General features: G+C 46.3%; 1 protein-coding gene across 1 annotated transcript in view; it reads right to left on the bottom strand.

Annotated features, from left to right (window-relative positions):
- The window catches only part of PEBP4 (phosphatidylethanolamine binding protein 4), a 232,461-nt gene that overhangs the window by 143,237 nt on the left and 71,445 nt on the right, over window positions 1–17,779 (bottom strand). The window lies entirely within an intron of this gene.

Genomic DNA, 17,779 nt, shown 5'->3' with positions numbered 1-17,779 from the left:
TGGTGCAGGGCCACGGGTTGAGATTGGGCACTTTATAAAAGTAACTTAGCCTGCTGATATCGGCATGTGCAGAGAGAGACGTGGAGACTCCATTTGCCCATTTGCTAATAAAAGCGGTAGCTAAGATGTACAGAGTTCTTTCGACATGTCGGGCTTTCTAAGTGCTTTCCACAGACTAACTGAATCCTCACCATAAACCCAAGAGGTGGGTTTTATATAGGATAAGTAAATATCTTTTATTATGCCCATTGTACAAATGATGAAACTGAGGCGCAGAGAGGCTAACTACTTTACCCTATATCTACAAAGGAAATTATTAGATTTGCCGGAATTTTGCCTATACACCCAGGCAGGCAAATTCCTTTTTTTTTTTAAATAACTTTATTTATTTATTTATGGCTGCGTTGGGTCTTTGTTGCTGCGCATGGGCTTTCAGACTTGCGGCAAGTGGGGGCTACTCTTTGTTGCGGTGTGTGGACTTCTCATTGAGGTGGCTTCTCTTGCTGTGGAGCGTGGGTTTCAGTAGTTGTGGCATGCGGGCTCAGTAGTTGTGGCTCGCGGGCTTAGTTGCTCCATGGCATGTGGGATCTTCCCGGACCAGGGATCGAACCCGTGTCCCCTGCATTGGCAGTAGGATTCTTAACCACTGAGCCACCAGGGAAGTCGCCAGGCAAATTCTTCACACTACACTGTGCTGGTATGAACATCTTGCTTTGGCAAGATTTGATGAGGTATCACCTCACACCGGTCAGAATGGTCATCATCAAAAAGTCTACAAATAATAAATGCTGGAGAGGGTGTGGAGAAAAAGGAACCTTCCTACACTATTGGTGGGAATGTAAAATGGTGGAGCCGCTATGAAGAACAGTATAGAGGTCCCTTAAAAATCTAAAAATAGAGCTACCATATGATCCAGCAATCCCACTCCTGGGCATATATCCAGAGAAAGCTATAATTAGAAAAGACACATGCACCCCAATGTCCATTGCAGCACCGTTTACAACAGCCAAGACATGGAAGCAACCTAAGTGTCCATTGACTGGCTGATGGATGGATAAATAAAGATGAGGTACATATATACAATGGAATATTACTCATCCATAAAAAAGAATGAAATAATGCCATTTGCAGTAACATGGATGGACCTAGAGACTACCATACTAAGTGAAGTAAACCAGACGAAGACAAATATCATGTGATATCACTATATGTGGAATCTAAAAAGAAAAAAAGATACAAATGAACTTATTTACAGAAAAGAAATAGACCAACAGACATAGAAAACAAGCTTTCCCAAAGGGGAAAGGTGGGAAGGAGAGCTAAATCAGCAGTTTGGACACTACTATATATAAAACAGATAACCAACAAGGACCTACCATATAGCACAGGGAACTATACTCAATATTTTCTAATAACCTATAAGGGAAAAGAATCTGAAAAAAAGATATATGTGTACTATGTATAACTGAATCAGTTTGCTGTACACCTGAAACTAACACAACATTGTAAGTCAACTGTATTTCAATTAAAAAAAGAAAGAGAGAGATTTGATGTAGATTACAGTTAGCAGAATCCACTGAAGAACCTCTTAGAACATTAAACGGGGTGCTCTCTCATGTCACGGACCTATTTTCTGTTTTGGCTGGTCCGGAGTCTTGCATTCTGAATTTCCTTAAATCCAACGGATGTCAACTTGATTATAAAGAGATATCAAGAACTAAGAACTTCTCTTGACAGGAAGGTGTGGGGTGGAGGTGGTGGACAGGGGAAACAAAAAGAAATGGAGAGAAATTTGTTTCAGTTGCCATTTATAATAACCTGGACCCCATCTTTCACTTTAGCAATAAGATCTTAGGAGCAATGTGTTAGGTTTGAACAGCATACTGGCTGGTCTGGGGGGGAGGGAGGAGCAGTGATCCTCTCCCCGTCTCCCGACCAATTCTGCATCCTGACTTAATCTCTCCTGCTTGTTTAGCTAAGCAGCAAGTGAGGGGTGCAGAGAACGGATGCCTCTGGAACTGGAGGGATGGATGGAAGGGCTGCAGTGGTGATGAAGGGCATGATGAGTGGTGGTAGGGGAGCTTTGGGGCAGGAACCAAACAGAGTGGCCTTAAAGGGAGGGGTGGGGCTTGGGCAGTTGGGAAGCAACTGGGCGAGGGAAGGGATGGTTATTGTTCAGAGGACAAGTAGACAGGTTTGACTAAAACAGGTTTAAGTGGGAGATACAGTTGGCAAGCTGGGTTTTCTCTTGTAACCTGTGGACCACCATGGAAAACTTCAAAAAGGAGGGCAAGGCAGAGCTTTGGGAAGATGAATATAACAGCAGTATATTAGACAGACTAGAAGGAGTAGAAATGGCAAGGTCACTAGGGGACTGTGGTGGTCAGTTTTATGTGTCAACTTGGCGAGGCTACAGAATTCAGTTATTCAGTCAAACATTGGTGTTGCTGTGAAGGTATTTTGTAGTTGTGATTAATGTCCATAAGCAGTTGGCTTTATTTTATTTATTTAATTATTTTATTGTGCAGGGCCTGCATTCCTCTAATCTGGTCTCAGGTAATCTCTTTATTTATTTATTCATTTTCTTATTAGTCATCCGTTTTATACACATCAGTGTATACATGTCAATCCCAGTCACCCAATTCATCACACCACCACCCACACCTCCCACCGCTTTCCCCCTTGGTGTCCATATGTTTGTTCTCTACTTCTGTGTCTCAATTTCTGCTCTGCAAACCGGTTCATCTGTACCATTTTCTAGGTTCCACATATATGCATTAATATACGATATTTGTTTTTCTCTTTCTGACTTCACTCTGTATGACAGTCTCTAGATGCATCCATGACTCTACAAAAGACCCAATTTCATCTTTTTATGGCTGAGTAATGTTCCATTGTATATATGTACCACATCTTCTTTGTCCATTCGTCTGTCGATGGGCATTTAGGTTGCTTCAATGACCTGGCTATCGTAAATAGTGCTGCAATGAACATTGGGGTGCGTGTGTCTTTTTGAATTATGGTTTTCTCAGGGTATATGCCCAGTAGTGGGATTGCTGGGTCATATGTTAATACTATTTTTAGTTCCTTAAGGAACCTCCATACTGTTCTCCATAGTGGCTGTATCAACTTACATTCCCACCAACAGTGCAAGAGGGTTCCCTTTTCTCCACACCCTCTCCAGCATTTGCTGTTTGTAGATTTTCTGATGATGCCCACTTTAACTGGTGTGAGGTGATACCTCATTGCAGTTTTGATTTGCATTTCTCTAATAATTAGTGATGTTGAGCAGCTTTTCAGGTGCTTCTTGACCATCTGTATGTCTTCTATGGAGAAATGTCTATTTAGGTCTTCTGCCCATTTTTGGATTGGGTTGTTTGGTTTTTTTTACTATTGGGCTGCATGAGCTGTTTATATATTTTGGAGATTAATCCTCTGTCCGATGATTCATTTGCAAATATTTTCTCCCATTCTGAGGGTTGTCTTTTCGTCTTGTTTATGGTTTCCTTTGCTGTGCAAAAGCTTTGAAGTTTCATTAGGTCCCATTTGTTTATTTTTGTTTTTATTTCCATTGCTCTAGAAGGTGGATAAAAAAGATCTTGCTATGATTTATGTCAAAGAGTGCTCTTCTTATGTTTTCCTCTAAGAGTTTTATAGTGTCTGGTCTTACATTTATGTCTCTAATCCAGTTTGAGTTTATTTTTGTGTACGGTGTTAGGGAGTGTTCTAATTTCATTCTTTTACATGTAGCTCTCCAGTTTTCCCAGCACCACTTATTGAGGAGACTGTCTTTTCTCTACTGTATATCCTTGCCTCCTTTGTCATAGATTAGTTGACCATAGGTGCGTGGGTTTACCTCTGGGCTTTCTATCCTGTTCCATTGGTCTATGTTTCTGTTTTTGTGCCAGTACCCTATTGTCTTGATTACTGTAGCTTTGTAGTATAGTGTGAAGTCAGGGAGTCTGATTCCTCCACCTCCGTTTTTTTCCCTCAAGACTGCTTTGGCTATTCGGGGTCTTTTCTGTCTCCATACACATTTTAAGATTTTCACCATTGAGAATGATGTTTGCTGTGGGTTCGTCATATATGGCCTTTATTATGTTGAGGTAGGTTCCCTCTATGCCCACTTTCTGGAGAGTTTTTATCATAAATCGGTGTTGAATTTTGTCAAAAGCTTTTTCTGCATCTATTGAGATCATCATATGGTTTTTATTCTTCCATTTGTTAATATGGTGTATCACACTGATTGATTTGTGTATATTAAAGAATCCTTGCATCCCTGGGAAAAATCCCACTGGATCATGGTGTATGATCCTTTTAATGTGCTGTTGGATTCTGTTTGCTAGTATTTTGTTGAGGATTTCTGCATCTATAGTCATCAGTGGTATTGGTCTGTAATTTTCTTTTTTTGTAGTATCTTTGTCTGGTTTTGGTATCAGGGTGATGGCGGCCTCAGAGAATGAGTTTGGGAGTGTTCTTTCCTCTGCAGTTTTTCGGAAGAGTTTGAGGAGGATGGGTGTTAGCTCTTCTCTAAATGTTTGATAGAATTCACCTGTGAAGCCATCTGGTCCTGGACTTTTGTTTGTTGGAAGATTTTTAGTCGCAGTTTCAATTTCATTACTTGTGATCGGTCTGTTCATATTTTCTATTTCTTCCTGGTCCAGTCTTGGAAGGTTACACCTTTCTAAGAATTTGTCCATTTCTTCTAGGTTGTCCATTTTTTTGGCATAGAATTGCATGTAGTAGTCTCTTAGGATGCTTTGTATTTCTGCAGTGTCTGTTGTAGCTTCTCCTTTTTTGTTTCGAACTTTGTTGATTTGAGTCCTCTCCCTCTTTTTCTTGATGAGTCTGGCTAATGGTTTATCAATTTTGTTAATCTTCTCAGAGAACCAGCTTTTAGTTTTATTGATCTTTGCTATTGTTTTCTTTGTTTCTATTTCATTTACTTCTGCTCTGGTCTTCAGGATTTCTTTCCATCTGCTCACTTTGTGTTTTGTTTGTTTTTCTTTCTCTAGTTCCTTTAGGTGTAACGTTAGACTGTTATTTGAGATTTTTCTTGTTTCTTGAGGTAGGCTTGTGTAGCTATAAACTTCCCTCTTAGAACTGCTTTTGCTGCATCCCATTGGTTTTGGATCGTCGTGTTCTCATTGTCATTTGTTTCTAAGTATTTTTTAATTTCCTCCTTGATTTCTTCAGTGATCTCTTGGTTATTTAGTAACGTAGTGTTTAGCCTCCATGTGTTTGTGTTTTTTATGTGTTTTTCCCTGTAATGATTTCTAATCTCATAGCGTTGTGGTCAGAAAAGATGCTTGATATGATTTCAATCTTCTTAAATTTACTGAGGCTTGATTTGTGACCCAAGATGTGATCTATCCTGGAGAATGTTCCATGCACACTTGAGAAGAAAGTGTAATCTGCTGTTTCTGGATGGAATGTCCTATAAATATCAATGAAATCTATCTGGTCTATTGTGTCATTTAAAGCTTCTGTTTCCTTATTTATTTTCATTTTGGATGATCTGTCCATTGGCGTAAGTGAGGTGTTACAGTCCCCCACTATTACTGTGTTACTGTCGATTTCCTCTTTTCGAGCTGTTAGCAGTTGCCTTATGTATTGAGGTGCCCTGTGTTGGGTGCATATATATTTATAATTGTTATATCTTCTTCTTGGATTGATCCCTTGATCATTATGTCATGTCCTTCCTTGCCTCTTGTAACATTCTTTATTTTAAAGTCTATTTTATCTGATATGAGTATTGCTACTCCAGCTTTCTTTTGATTTCCATTTGCATGGAATATCTTTTTCCATCCCCTCACTTTCAGTCTGTATGTGTCCCTAGGTCTGAAGTGGGTCTCTTTTAGACAGCATATATATGGATCTTGTTTTGTATCCATTCAACAAGTGTTTTGTGTTTTGGTTGGAGCATTGAATCCATTCACATTTAAGGTAATTATCGATATGTACGTTCCTGTTACCATTTTCTTAATTGTTTTGAGTTTGTTTTTGTAGGTCCTTTTCTTCTCTTGTGTTTCCCAGTTAGAGAAGGTCCTTTAACATTTGTTGTAAAGCTGGTTTGGTGGTGCTGAATTCTCTTAGCTTTTGCTTGTCTGTACAGCTTTTGATTTCTCCATCAAATGTGAAAGAGATCCTTGCTGGGTCGAGTAATCTTGGTTGTAGGTTCTTCCCTTTCATCACTTTAAGTATATCATGCCACTCACTTCTGACTCGTAGAGTTTCTGCTGAGAAATCAGCTGTTAACCTTATGGGAGTTCCCTTGTATGTTATTTGTCATTTTTCCCTTGCTGCTTTCAATAATTTTTCTTTGTCTTTAATTTTTGCCAATTTGATTACTATGTGTCTCGGCGTGTTTCTCCTTGGGTTTATCCTGTATGGGACTCTCTGTGCTTCCTGGACTTGGGTGGCTATTTCCTTTCCCATGTTAGGGAAGTTTTCATCAATAATCTCTTCAAATATGTTCTTGGGTCCTTTCTCTCTCTCTTCTCCTTCTGGGACCCCTATAATGCGAATGTTGTTGCATTTAATGTTGTCCCAGAGGTGTCTTAGGCTGTCTTCGTTTCTTTTCATTCTTTTTTCTTTATTCTGTTCCATGGCAGTGAATTCCACCCTTCTGTCTTCCAGGTCATTTATCTGTTCTTCTGCCTCAGTTATTCTGCAATTGATTCCTTCTAGTGTATTTTTCATTTCAGCCATTGTATTGTTCATCTCTGTTTGTTTGTTCTTTAATTCTTCTAGTTCTTTGTTAAACATTTCTTGCATCTTCTTGATCTTTGCCTCCATTCTATTTCTGAGGTCCTGGATCATCTTCACTATCGTTATTCTGAATTCTTTTTCTGGAAGGTTGCCTATCTCCAATCTATTTAGTTGTTTTTCTGGGGTTTTATCTTGTTCCTTCATCTTGTACATAGCCCTCTGCCTTTTCATGTTGTCTTTCTGTGAACGTGGTTTTTGTTCCACAGGCTGCAGGATTGTAGTTCTTCTTGCTTCTGCTCAGTTGACTTTAAGTAAAGGAGATTATCAGAGATAACCTGAGTGGGCCTGATTCAATCAGTTAAATTTTCCCAGAAGAAATTCCACCTGTGAACTGCAGCCTCAATTCCTGCCCAAGTTCCCTGCCTGCTCTTCCTGACGGCCTACGCCACGCATGGGACTTGCTTAGCTGTCTCCACAATCACATAAGCCAATTTCTTGCAATAAACCCCCTGCTATATATTTCCTACTGGTTCTGTTTCTCTAGTTGAATCCTGACTGATACAGGGACAGACCACTAGTGTGGTTTTGGACTAGACAAGAGAAGGCTCGACCAGAGGCAGAGATGAGTGAGGGAAGAGCAAAGACCAAGAGGACTCAGATGGCCTGAAGGTGCAGGCGAGAGAAGAGCCCAGGGAAGCCGGCAGTGATGGTCGGGAGGCACTGGGAGCAGAAGGCCAGGGTTCCCACCGTCCATCTGCCGCTGATTACACAAGTAACTCCATCTTGCTGCGTCTCTGAAAAATGTGAGCTTGAATTAGTACTTCCAAAACCTCTTCCGGCTCCATATTCTATGATTCTATACCTCAGTCAGTCTTTGCAAGAGTATCTCATCTTCAATCAAAAATGGATCTTTTTTTCTAAATGAAGTCTATTTTCTTGCCCCCAGAAGAGTGATTCAGGAATCACAGTGTCAATAGTTAAGTATCCAGGGACTTAAAATGAATGAAGGGATGGAGGGAAGACTTCACGGGATTCCAGAACAGCAGCATGGGTTGAGCAGCTGGTAAAAGGAGCTGGAAGTACGGCCATACCAAATAGAGGACAGAGGACTCTGGTAATATTAATAACAATTAACATTTACCGAGGGCTTACCATGTTCCAGACACTGTTCTAAGTGCTTAAACAGGCATCAACTCTTTCAGACTTCACAATATCTCTAACATACACCCAATCTACAGATGAGAAAAGGAGGTTTCAAAAGGTTGAGTCACTTAACTTTCTCGAAGGGCACACAGCTCGTAGGAGCAGAGGATATGGAATTTGAGCCTAGACCAAGGCCCATGCTCTTAACTAGGTTGCAGACCTTTATTGCCACAACAGACCAAAGGAAGCTATTTGCTGTGAAAGGCAGCAGTAGGAATCTCCAGCACAACACAGGCAACATGGAGAATTAAATGAGCAAAGGCCTATTGCCTTGAATTCCTGCCACCACAATGTACAAAACTGCTGATGTGGGTGAGTCCCTCCGTGTCACCCTCCTGTCTGTGTATCCCCAGGGCCAACACATACTCCCATCTTCTGCACAGTCTGCTCCAACGGGAATGCATTTCAGGTGCTCCATGATTTTCTGGTTGCAAAGCAGGGCCCTGAAACTGGTAAGGAGACTTCCTACAGCTTCTGAAGCTGCATTCATAGCAGTTGGCAGTGTTTTCTGATTCATGGTGAAAGCCCTAGAGGAAGGGCTGGCTTTCTGTGGAAGTGAGCGCAGGGCTTTAACTCTGATAAACAGTGGTTAGGGTCTTGCATGCATATTTCCTACCTTCAGTTGAAGAATTTCCCACCCCTTTTGTTTACCCTTATCTGATCAAAGCACCATTCATTGAACCAGCATTGAAACGGAGACTGTCTGCAGTGCTGCTAGTTGCCATGGCAGAGATAGAGGGTAGGTACTGCCCTCCAGGGGTTCCAGACATCCAGTTCAAAAGAGAAGGGTGCCACCTGGGTGGTGATACCTCGTTGAATTCCCAGGGAGATGTTTGCCCTGCCAACCTAACAGTGGGCCAGAGGGGGAGAGAGAAAGAAAAGAAAGAAAGAGAGAGAGAGAGAGAGAGAGAGAGAGAGAGAGAGAGAGAGAGAGAGAGAGAGAGAGAAGGAAGGAAGGAAGGAAGGAAGGAAGGAAGGAAGGAAGGAAGGAAGGAAGGAAGGAAGGAAGGAAGGAAGGAAGGAAGGAAGAAAGGTGTCACTCTGGATTTCCAGTTAGGTAATTGTCAAACATGTCTCAAATGCACCCTGTCTTCTCCACGGCACCTGGTCCAGGTCTTCATCACCTCTAATTGGTCTCCTGGCTTCCACTCTTATCCCGTCAAGCTCGCCCTCCTCCCAGCCACCAGAATGCTGTATTTAAAACTCTAATCTGGGACTTCCCTGGTGGCGCAGTGGTTAACAATCCACCTGCCAATACAGGGGACGCGGGTTCGATCCCTGGTCCGCGAAGATCCCACATGCCCCGTAGCAACTAAGCCCGAGCACCAAAACTACTGAAGCCCGTGTGCTCTAAGGCCCACGTGCTGCAACTACTGAGCCCGTGTGCTGCAACCACTGAAGCCCGCGTGCCTAGAGCCCGTGCTCCGCAGCAAGAGAAGCCACCGCAATAGAAGCCTGCGCCCCGCAGCGAAGAGTAGTCCCTGCTTGCCACAACTAGAGAAAGCCTGCTCAGCAACAAAGACCCAAACAAAACAAAACAAACAAACGGAACAAACAAAAAAACTCTCCAATCTGACCGGGTCCTTTCCCTTCTTGCACCAAGATCCTCCCCAGCCTGACACATGGAACATTTCTACCACCAGCAACTCTGAACTGTTTCTTTCTCCACCCTGTGTTTTGTTCCCAGAATGCCCCCTGCCTTTTTGCTCCATCAACTCCAATTCTCAATTATAGACTAAGCTCAGGTGGTCATCTCCTCCAGGAAGCCTCACCTGATTATGAAATAAGCCACTAACTGCCCTAACCCCCTTCCTCCCCGGCGGCCACGCTGGATGAGACTTCTGAGCTCCTACAACGCTCTCTGCAGAAACAGCTCTCTGGGGCCACCTATTTGTACTCTAATGATTGGCTTCTACGCTCCCCTCTCCCCCCCGACCTCAGCTCACTGAGGTCAAGGACTGTCTGACCCCTGAACTTAATCCAGGACCTGGCACTGAGCATGAAGTAAAAGAAGGGACTGGCCAAGGCAGAACCACCAACAGGCCGTAGGAAACTTGGGGTTCTGACCCCGGCTTGATCACACCTCCATACCCTAACTCCGTGCCTCGGTTTCCCCACTAGGAAAGCGTGGGGGTGGGGAAGGGGGGGGAAGAGGAATCTAAGTTACTCTGGAAGCAGCAGCTTCCATTCATTAGCATTTGTAAAGGGCTCTGAGAGCTGCAGATGGAAAGCTGCTCCGGCAGGCAGCTTGTTAGAACTAAAAATAGACTTGTGTAGCCCCTTCCCGGCAGAAGCTCAGGAAAGGCTGGAAGGGGTGAGAACACAGGTAGCCAGAGGTGGAAGAAGCTGACCCAGTCCTAGAGGGCGGTCAGCGCTACCGTAAACTACCGCGGGAGACACTGTGGCCACCGCCGAGCACCCGCGCAGCCTGACCCCCAGCAGCGCCGCCTGCGTGGGCAGGTCAGGGGCAGGTGGCCTGCCGTGCCCGGAGGCAGGGGGCAGACTGTGGCCTTTTCACAGTCTGAGGACGCGATTGCTGTCCCCAGATGAGCTGCCTTTGCAGTAACCGGGAGGGGGCGGGGTGACGGGGCGGGTGGGCAGGTATCCCAGAGGAGGAGGAGGGGGAGGGGGAGGGGGAGGAGGGGAGGGGAGGGGAGGGGGAGGGGGAAGAGGAGGAGGAGGAAGCGGGCGGGGCCGCGGCGTCTGGGGCCGCATCACAGATGGGGGTGTAGAGGGGGTGGGGTGGGGTAGAGAGCGGGGCTACGGGCTGGACGAGAAAGAATCGCCGGGGAGGGGAGAGAGGGGCCCACGATCTCCTGTGACTCAGGTCTGACTCAATGCCATTTCTGAAACAGCCTAGGGGGCGGGGGGAAGGTGTCTTTTCAAAATGACGAAACAACTCCTTGCTCAGGGCAGCCCTGGGAGAGCTGCGGGTGGATGGGAATCACCCCGGGTCTTCCTCCAGCAAGTCTCCCTGCTGCCCACCCACGGGCGCGGCGGCGGCGGGACCCTCGCGTCGCTGTCCGATTTCCACTCGCGCTGCCCTGGCGCCTGCAGGGGTGCGGGGCGGGCGGATTGGGGGTGGGGGGCGACGGTCCACCCACCGCGAGGCGGAGCGCGCCGCCACCCCCAGGTCGCGCCGAGAAGGAGCCCCGGGGAAGAGCTAAAAAAAGGGCAGGCGCTGCGGCGCCCGCCGGGGAAGGAATTCCCTCCGCCCGGCGCGCACGCGGCCCCCCGCCCCCGCCCCATCCTGCTCAGAAAAGAATCGGATTCTGCCGGAGAGTAGGAGGCAAAGGAAGACTCAGTTCTAGCCACCACCACCCTCCCCTCCCCGCCCGGATCCCGGAGAAGGGGGAATAGGATTCCGCCCCCCAACCGGATCTGGTGGTCGGAAGGACGGGTCCTGGGGAAAGGAGGGGGCGGCTAGCAACGGGGGCCCCGAGCGACGGTGGCGGCACCCAGAGGGGCCTGGCGGGTTCGGACCCGGGCCGGGATTCGGGGCACCCTGCACAGTGGCCAGCGCAGCCCTGGCTCTCCTGGTTCCGGTGCCCCAACACCCACTCCTCCGACTCAGAGCCAGTGCCCCGAGATGCGCCCGGGGTCCCGCGCGCTGACCGACTTCGGGAGGCGAGAAGCCCTGAGCCGCAGCGCGCACAGTTTGCCCCCCACCCCGCCCCGCTCGCTGTTTCTATACCGAGAACTGAGGACATCGGTCCGTGCCCAGTCCCCATTCAGAGCCGGAGAGGAGCCGTGTGAAATTAGGAGCTCACAACTTCACTTGCAAAGTTCTGCAGTTTGCAGAGCAGGTCCACCAAGTTGTCCTGCTTGTCTCACAATCACCGTGGCGTCTCCATTTGACAAATGATGAAGCAGGAGCCTCAGAAAACAATGTATTGTCCAGCTTTAGCTAAGAGAGGTAAGGCCGAGCATTTGCAAGGCCGAGCTAGCAAATGCTTGGTTCTCTATTTCAGGAACTTTCATCTGACTCCTAGTTCTAGGCCTTCTTTTTATTTATTTATTTATTTTTTACGGTACGCGGGCCTCTCCCTGTTGTGGCCTCTCCCGTTGCAGAGCACCGGCTCAGGACGCGCAGGCCCAGCGGCCATGGCTCACGGGCCCAGGCGCTCCGCGGCATGTGGGATCTTCCTGGACCGGGGCACGAACCCGCGTCCCCTGCATCGGCAGGCGGACTCTCAACCACCGCGCCACCGGGGAAGCCCATAGGCCTTCTTCTTTGGGGTCTTTCATGCATTTAACATTCTGGGGATGCTTATTATGTGGGAGCAAGATGCTGGAGACAGAAAGACCAACGAGAGTCACTCTCTGACCTCAAGGAACTCACAGTTGAGTGAAAAATCAAGAAAACAAAATTATAGATTAAAATTCAGTGTAAACCACACTGTTCTAAACACGGAAACAGAGTCAGTAACTTGCTCAGGTCTCAGGACTGTAGCTGTGCAGCCAGGATTTGAACCCAGACATTCTGACTCCAGAGCCCACCCACACATAACCACTATACTAAACTGCCCCCCCCTTTTTTTTTTGCTTAACTATCTACCCTTAAGTGAGGGGGAAAAAAGCAGATCACAAAACAGAATGTACAGGACGCTCCCAATTAGAATATATATAAACACTCAGGGAAAAAAAAAAAAAAAGACCAGAAGAATATATGTCAAAATGATGGGTGATTTTTGTTTTCTTCATTTTTTTAATAAGCTCCATATTTTCTGCACTGAATATGAATTTTATAAGAAAAGAAAAGCAATAAATGGTATTAAAGTACAGCTTGAATGCAAAATTTCCAAAAGATGGTGATGTTTGCATTTGTCCAGTGGGAAGCCTAGGAAGGGCACCCCAGGGGAGAGGACCATGTACCCCAGAGGTTCAAAGGCATGGCAGGAGGACAGGCTGGCTGAAGAAACTGCAAGGAAGTCTGTCTGTGTGATAGGAGTGAAGAGGGGCCAGAGTGTGGGAGGAGAGGCCTCAATTGAATTTCTTGTCAAATCCCTCAAATAAAGAATTCCGAACCCTTAATATTATCCTAAAACCTTCCCTGAGGGGTTAATTCCCTCGGGGATCTAAGAGAGCGGTCCAGGAGTTGGCTGAGATTCCTGAAGGTTATTACTGTGTTCTATATATTGTGTTCTATATCTTTTTCTGTCTTCGGAGGTGAGAAGGCTGGGTGTAGGACGTTAGACTCGGTCAACGTATTTGGGTCAGAAGGTGCCAAAGAGCTCGGCGGAAGTCATTGAGGATGGGTTGTTAACAATGCACATTTTCATTAATCTGGCCCTCTTTCGTAACTCAGTTTTACTCTCACTCAGATCCAAGCCCGCAAAGACATTCCATCAGTAACCTCCTCCCCGCTTGCTCCATGCTGCCCATCCCTCTGAGGTCCCTGGGCACACCAGTTCTAATATCAGCCTCAGCTTATTAAATAAAGCACTAGATTTTCGGGTGGTGGATGGCAGGTCTTGTCCTCCACATCAGCCCAGGCTGCCCAAAGTGCCCTGGTTCCCCTTTCTCTGCTGGAGAACCTGGGACAAAGGCCAGTTCACTGCTTTCCCCCTCCTGGCCCCAGCCCTCTCAGACACATTCTGACCCCCCGGCCCTCCTCCAAGCAAGAGCTGCAGCGTTCAGCATACAGGATGCAGAGATGCAGCTCCTCTGCAGATTCCGAGTTCCAGGCTGGAAATAGAGGGGCCTTTGCTCACGTCATTGCATGAAATTCACCATCTGCCACTTGAGCAGGAGAGACTCGGGGATGTTTAATGTGAAAACACAGCTCTTGCTTTGGGCGATTGACTATTTCAGGGTGAGGACCACAGCTGGCATGTTAACCCTGGGACCTGGGTTACTGATATGAGGGATTTGGCCTAATATGGATCTAATGTGGGGTTGAACCCACAGTCCCAGTTCTCTTCCCTTTAAACAGCTAGCTCTGTGCATGCATGGGCCACAGACGGCAGGACCCAGCCCGGCCTGGCCTGATCCGGGGTTGATCTGGCTGGGGGCAGAGCCGAGGGAGCAGGAGAGCTGAAGCGACTGCCCCTGCAGCTGTTGGGCCCCCTCTCAGCCTTCCTTCTCTGCCTTTATGTGCCTTGTAGGTGAATGGGAAGGCAAATGGTCCAGGAGGGGCCCTTGTGATAATCTTCAAAAAAAATCGACATGTCTGTGTTGCTGGTACAAGGCAAGGTAAAACACCACCCTGGTTTCCGCTTCTTGCCGACTTCCTAGAAGTGAGCAGTCAAGAGGTTTGGGGGCTGTCTTTCATCTGATTTGTCTTCAGTGTAATTTTGGGTAGCTTGGATTTTGTTCACCTGCCTTCAAGCCTCAAGGGGGGGAGGGGTGCGCCTGTTTTATGCGTTGCCCTCCCGCACTCCCTCCGAGTGCCCAGTGATTCCTGGACAAAGGTAGGGGTGGAGGAACTGGGTTTTATTCTTTCTGTTACAGCTCTCAGCCCAGAGTCTTATACACAAACTCTTCTGAACTCCAAGCCCATCTATCCAACAGCCTACCAGATGTCTCCACCAAGATGTCTAATAGCACAAACTCAGCATGTCCGAAACAGAATTCCTGATCTATGTCCCCACGCCCCACCTCCTGGAAATTTGCTCTTCCCCGTCTCAGTTAATGACGTCCTTCCAATGGCTCAGGTCAAAAATCTTGGTGTCATCTGTGATTCTCCTTCCTCTCACCCGCACATCAAATCCATGAGAAACTTCTCTTCTGATTGCTCCTCGACTCCACTTCCGCCACATCCTTGGAATTCCTCAGACACATCAGGCGCACTCCTGCCTCATGGCCTTTGTACTGGCTGGCCTCTCTGCCTGATCTCTCTGCCCTCTTGCATCTTCTTTACTTAAATGTCCCTTTCTCGGTGGAGCCCACCCTGCCACCCTATTTAGATGGCAAACCTCCCCCATGCAAACACCTCCAATCTCCCTTGTTCTTTTTTTTTTTCACATTGTACTTACTTCTAGAAAGCTATATGATATGCTTATGTACGTACCACAGCTGGTCTGGCTGCTTGGCAGCTCTTACAGGGAGATAAGAAGCTGTGGGTCTGCAGGACACGCAGGAAGAGGGAACAGAATTGAATGGGGTCAAGAGAATGGGAAGACAAGTCACAGACTGAGAGAAAATCTTTGCAAAAGTCATCGTCGATAAAGGACTGGTATCCAAAATCTACAAAGAACTGTTAAAACTCAACCATAAGAAAACAAACAACCTAATTCAAAAATGGGCAACAGACCTGAACAGACACCTCACCAAATAAGATATACACATGGCAAATAAGCATAGGAAAATAGGCCACATCATATCCTTATGGATTTGAAAATTAAAACAACGATGAGATGCTACCACATACCTATTAGAATGGGCACAGTCTAGAAAACTGGCGTCATCAAATGCTGGAGAGGATGTGGAGCAACAGGAACTCTCATTTGTTGCCGGTAGGAATGCAAAATGATACAACCACTCTGGAAGACAGTGTGTCCGTTTCTTATAAAATTAAACATACCCTTATGGTAAAATCCAACAGTCGTGCTCCTTGGTATTTACTCAACTGAGTTGAAACCTTATGTCCGCACAAAAACCTGCACACAGATATCTATAGCAACCGTATTTATAACTGTCCAAACTTGGAAACAACCAAGATATCCTTCAGCAGATAAATGGATAAATTGCGATACATCCAGATAATGGGATATTATTCAGTGCTGAAAAGAAATGAGCTCTGAAGCCATGAAAAGACATGAATATTAATCATAGATAAAGATAAATGTATATTACTAAGTGAAATAAGCCAATCCGAAAAGGCTACAGACTGTATGATTCCAATGGGACATTCTGGAAAAGGCAAAACTATGGAGATAGCTAAAATAATGAGTGGTTTCCAGGGGCTGGAGGGAGGGAGAAATGAGTGGAACACAGGGGATTTTTAGGGCAGTGAAACTCTTCTGTATGATGCTGTAATGATGGATATATGTCATTATCCATTTGTCCAGACCCATAGAATGTACAACACCAAGGGTGAACCCTAATGTGAACTATGGGCTTTTTGGGTGGTAACCACATCTCCATGTAGGTTCACTGACTATAATAAATGTAACATTCTTGTCCAGGATGTTGATGTGGGGGGAGGCAACGCATGTGTGGAGATGGGGTGTATGGTAACTTTCTCCACTTTCCACTCAATTTTGCTTGAACCTAAAATTACTCTAAAAAATGAAGTCTACTGAAAAAAATAAAATAGATTGAGTGGGCCACAGGTCTTTGCAAGCAGTAGATCTGCAGGCTTCTTCTCACCTTGCCAAAGAATCCCTTGGCCTTTGCCAGAGAAGGGGCTTTGTTCTGGAACAACCCTCACTCATCTCAAAAATCTCAGCATCAAGAATGGCCTTAGGGGCTTCCCTGGTGGCGCAGTGGTTGAGATCTGCCTGCCGATGCAGGGGACACGGGTTCGTGCCCCGGTCCGGGAAGATCCCACATGCCGCGGAGCAGCTGGGCCCGTGAGCCATGGCCGCTGAGCCTGCGCGTCCAGAGCCTGTGCTCCGCAACGGGAGAGGCCACAACAGTGAGAGGCCCGTGTACTGCAAAAAAAAAAAGAAAGAATGGCCGTAGGTGTGGGTGTTGGGGGGACATCCAGGAAGAGGCTAGATCTACAGATGCCCTGGACTTGTCTGCTTCCTACTCAACTAGGCAACGAGGGCAGGGACATGAAAGAGACTTCCTGTTGCTGCCCACATCCCCAGGCCCAAAGTCCTGGGGGAAGCAGGGCCCTTTAATCCACTGAAATGCTCATGGAGAAGCAAGAACAGCTGGGGTAGGTGACCCCAGAAATAGGAGCAGAAGTCCTGCCTCTGTCGAGAAGCCAAGGTCAAACAAGCCACTGGTTTTCTCTCCTCTCTTGCCCCCTCCTGTATTTAGCTGATCAGATCTCTTAGTCCAGCACTTCTGTCCTAAGGGCAATTCACATCCAGGCTTGGGCCAACATTTTGTCACCCCTTCCTGTTGTAAAAACAAACAAACAAAAATGTTATTTTCACTCCTGATTCTCACGGGTACTAAAGAACCAAAAAAGCTTCTCAGGAAAATAATAGTCACCGGAGATTTAGCACTGAGAGATTCAAAGTATTATCTCAATTAGTTCTTATAGCATTCTTACGATACAGGTACTATTACATATGAAATCAAGCTACTTGCCCAAGGTAACATAGCTAGAAAATGGTGGAGTCGGGATTTGAACCTGGTTCTTTCGAACTCAAAAGCTACCATCTACTGCCAGCAGGGTTAAGCAATGTGTGCATTGCACAGAGGCCCCCAGGTAAGAGGAGGGTTAAACTAGGGGTTAAAATTCAGCCCCTGCTCCCTTTGCCAAACCATGCCTCCTGGCCTAGGGATGATCAGACCCAAAGACATGACTCCTTTCTGCAATTTGGACAAAGGTACTGAGTATGCTGGCTGCAGCCCATATACTTGCACGGAGCAGGTGAAGTCTGCTACCTGGGACATGGCAGGGTACCACGTGTGAGTTTTCCGATAGGATGGGGGAATGGAAAGAAGTCAAAAGCCTATTTTTATAAGGTACCTCGGAAAACAAAGGGGCAAAACCATATTATTTCCATGACTATGAAGGAAGAAGTTGCCTCCAAAGGCCATCAGTCTCCCTGACCTTTTTTACTCAATGGCTACTTTGAGTTCCTGGCCAGGACTGGTTCCAAATCCTGATTCCTGACTTCCAAGTTCTTTTCTGCTAGATCAGGAAAGACTAGACACAGACAGGGGAGAATTCCTATAGGCAAAGTTAAATTACAGCTGCAACCGAGCAAGGTTCCACCAAAATCATCTTTCCCTGGGT

Source organism: Phocoena phocoena, chromosome 6 (genome assembly GCF_963924675.1).
Source record: "Phocoena phocoena chromosome 6, mPhoPho1.1, whole genome shotgun sequence".
NCBI classification, from domain to species: Eukaryota; Metazoa; Chordata; class Mammalia; order Artiodactyla; family Phocoenidae; genus Phocoena; species Phocoena phocoena.
The sequence above is the reverse complement of the archived record's forward strand: the minus strand, read 5'-3'. Positions and strand labels throughout refer to the sequence as shown.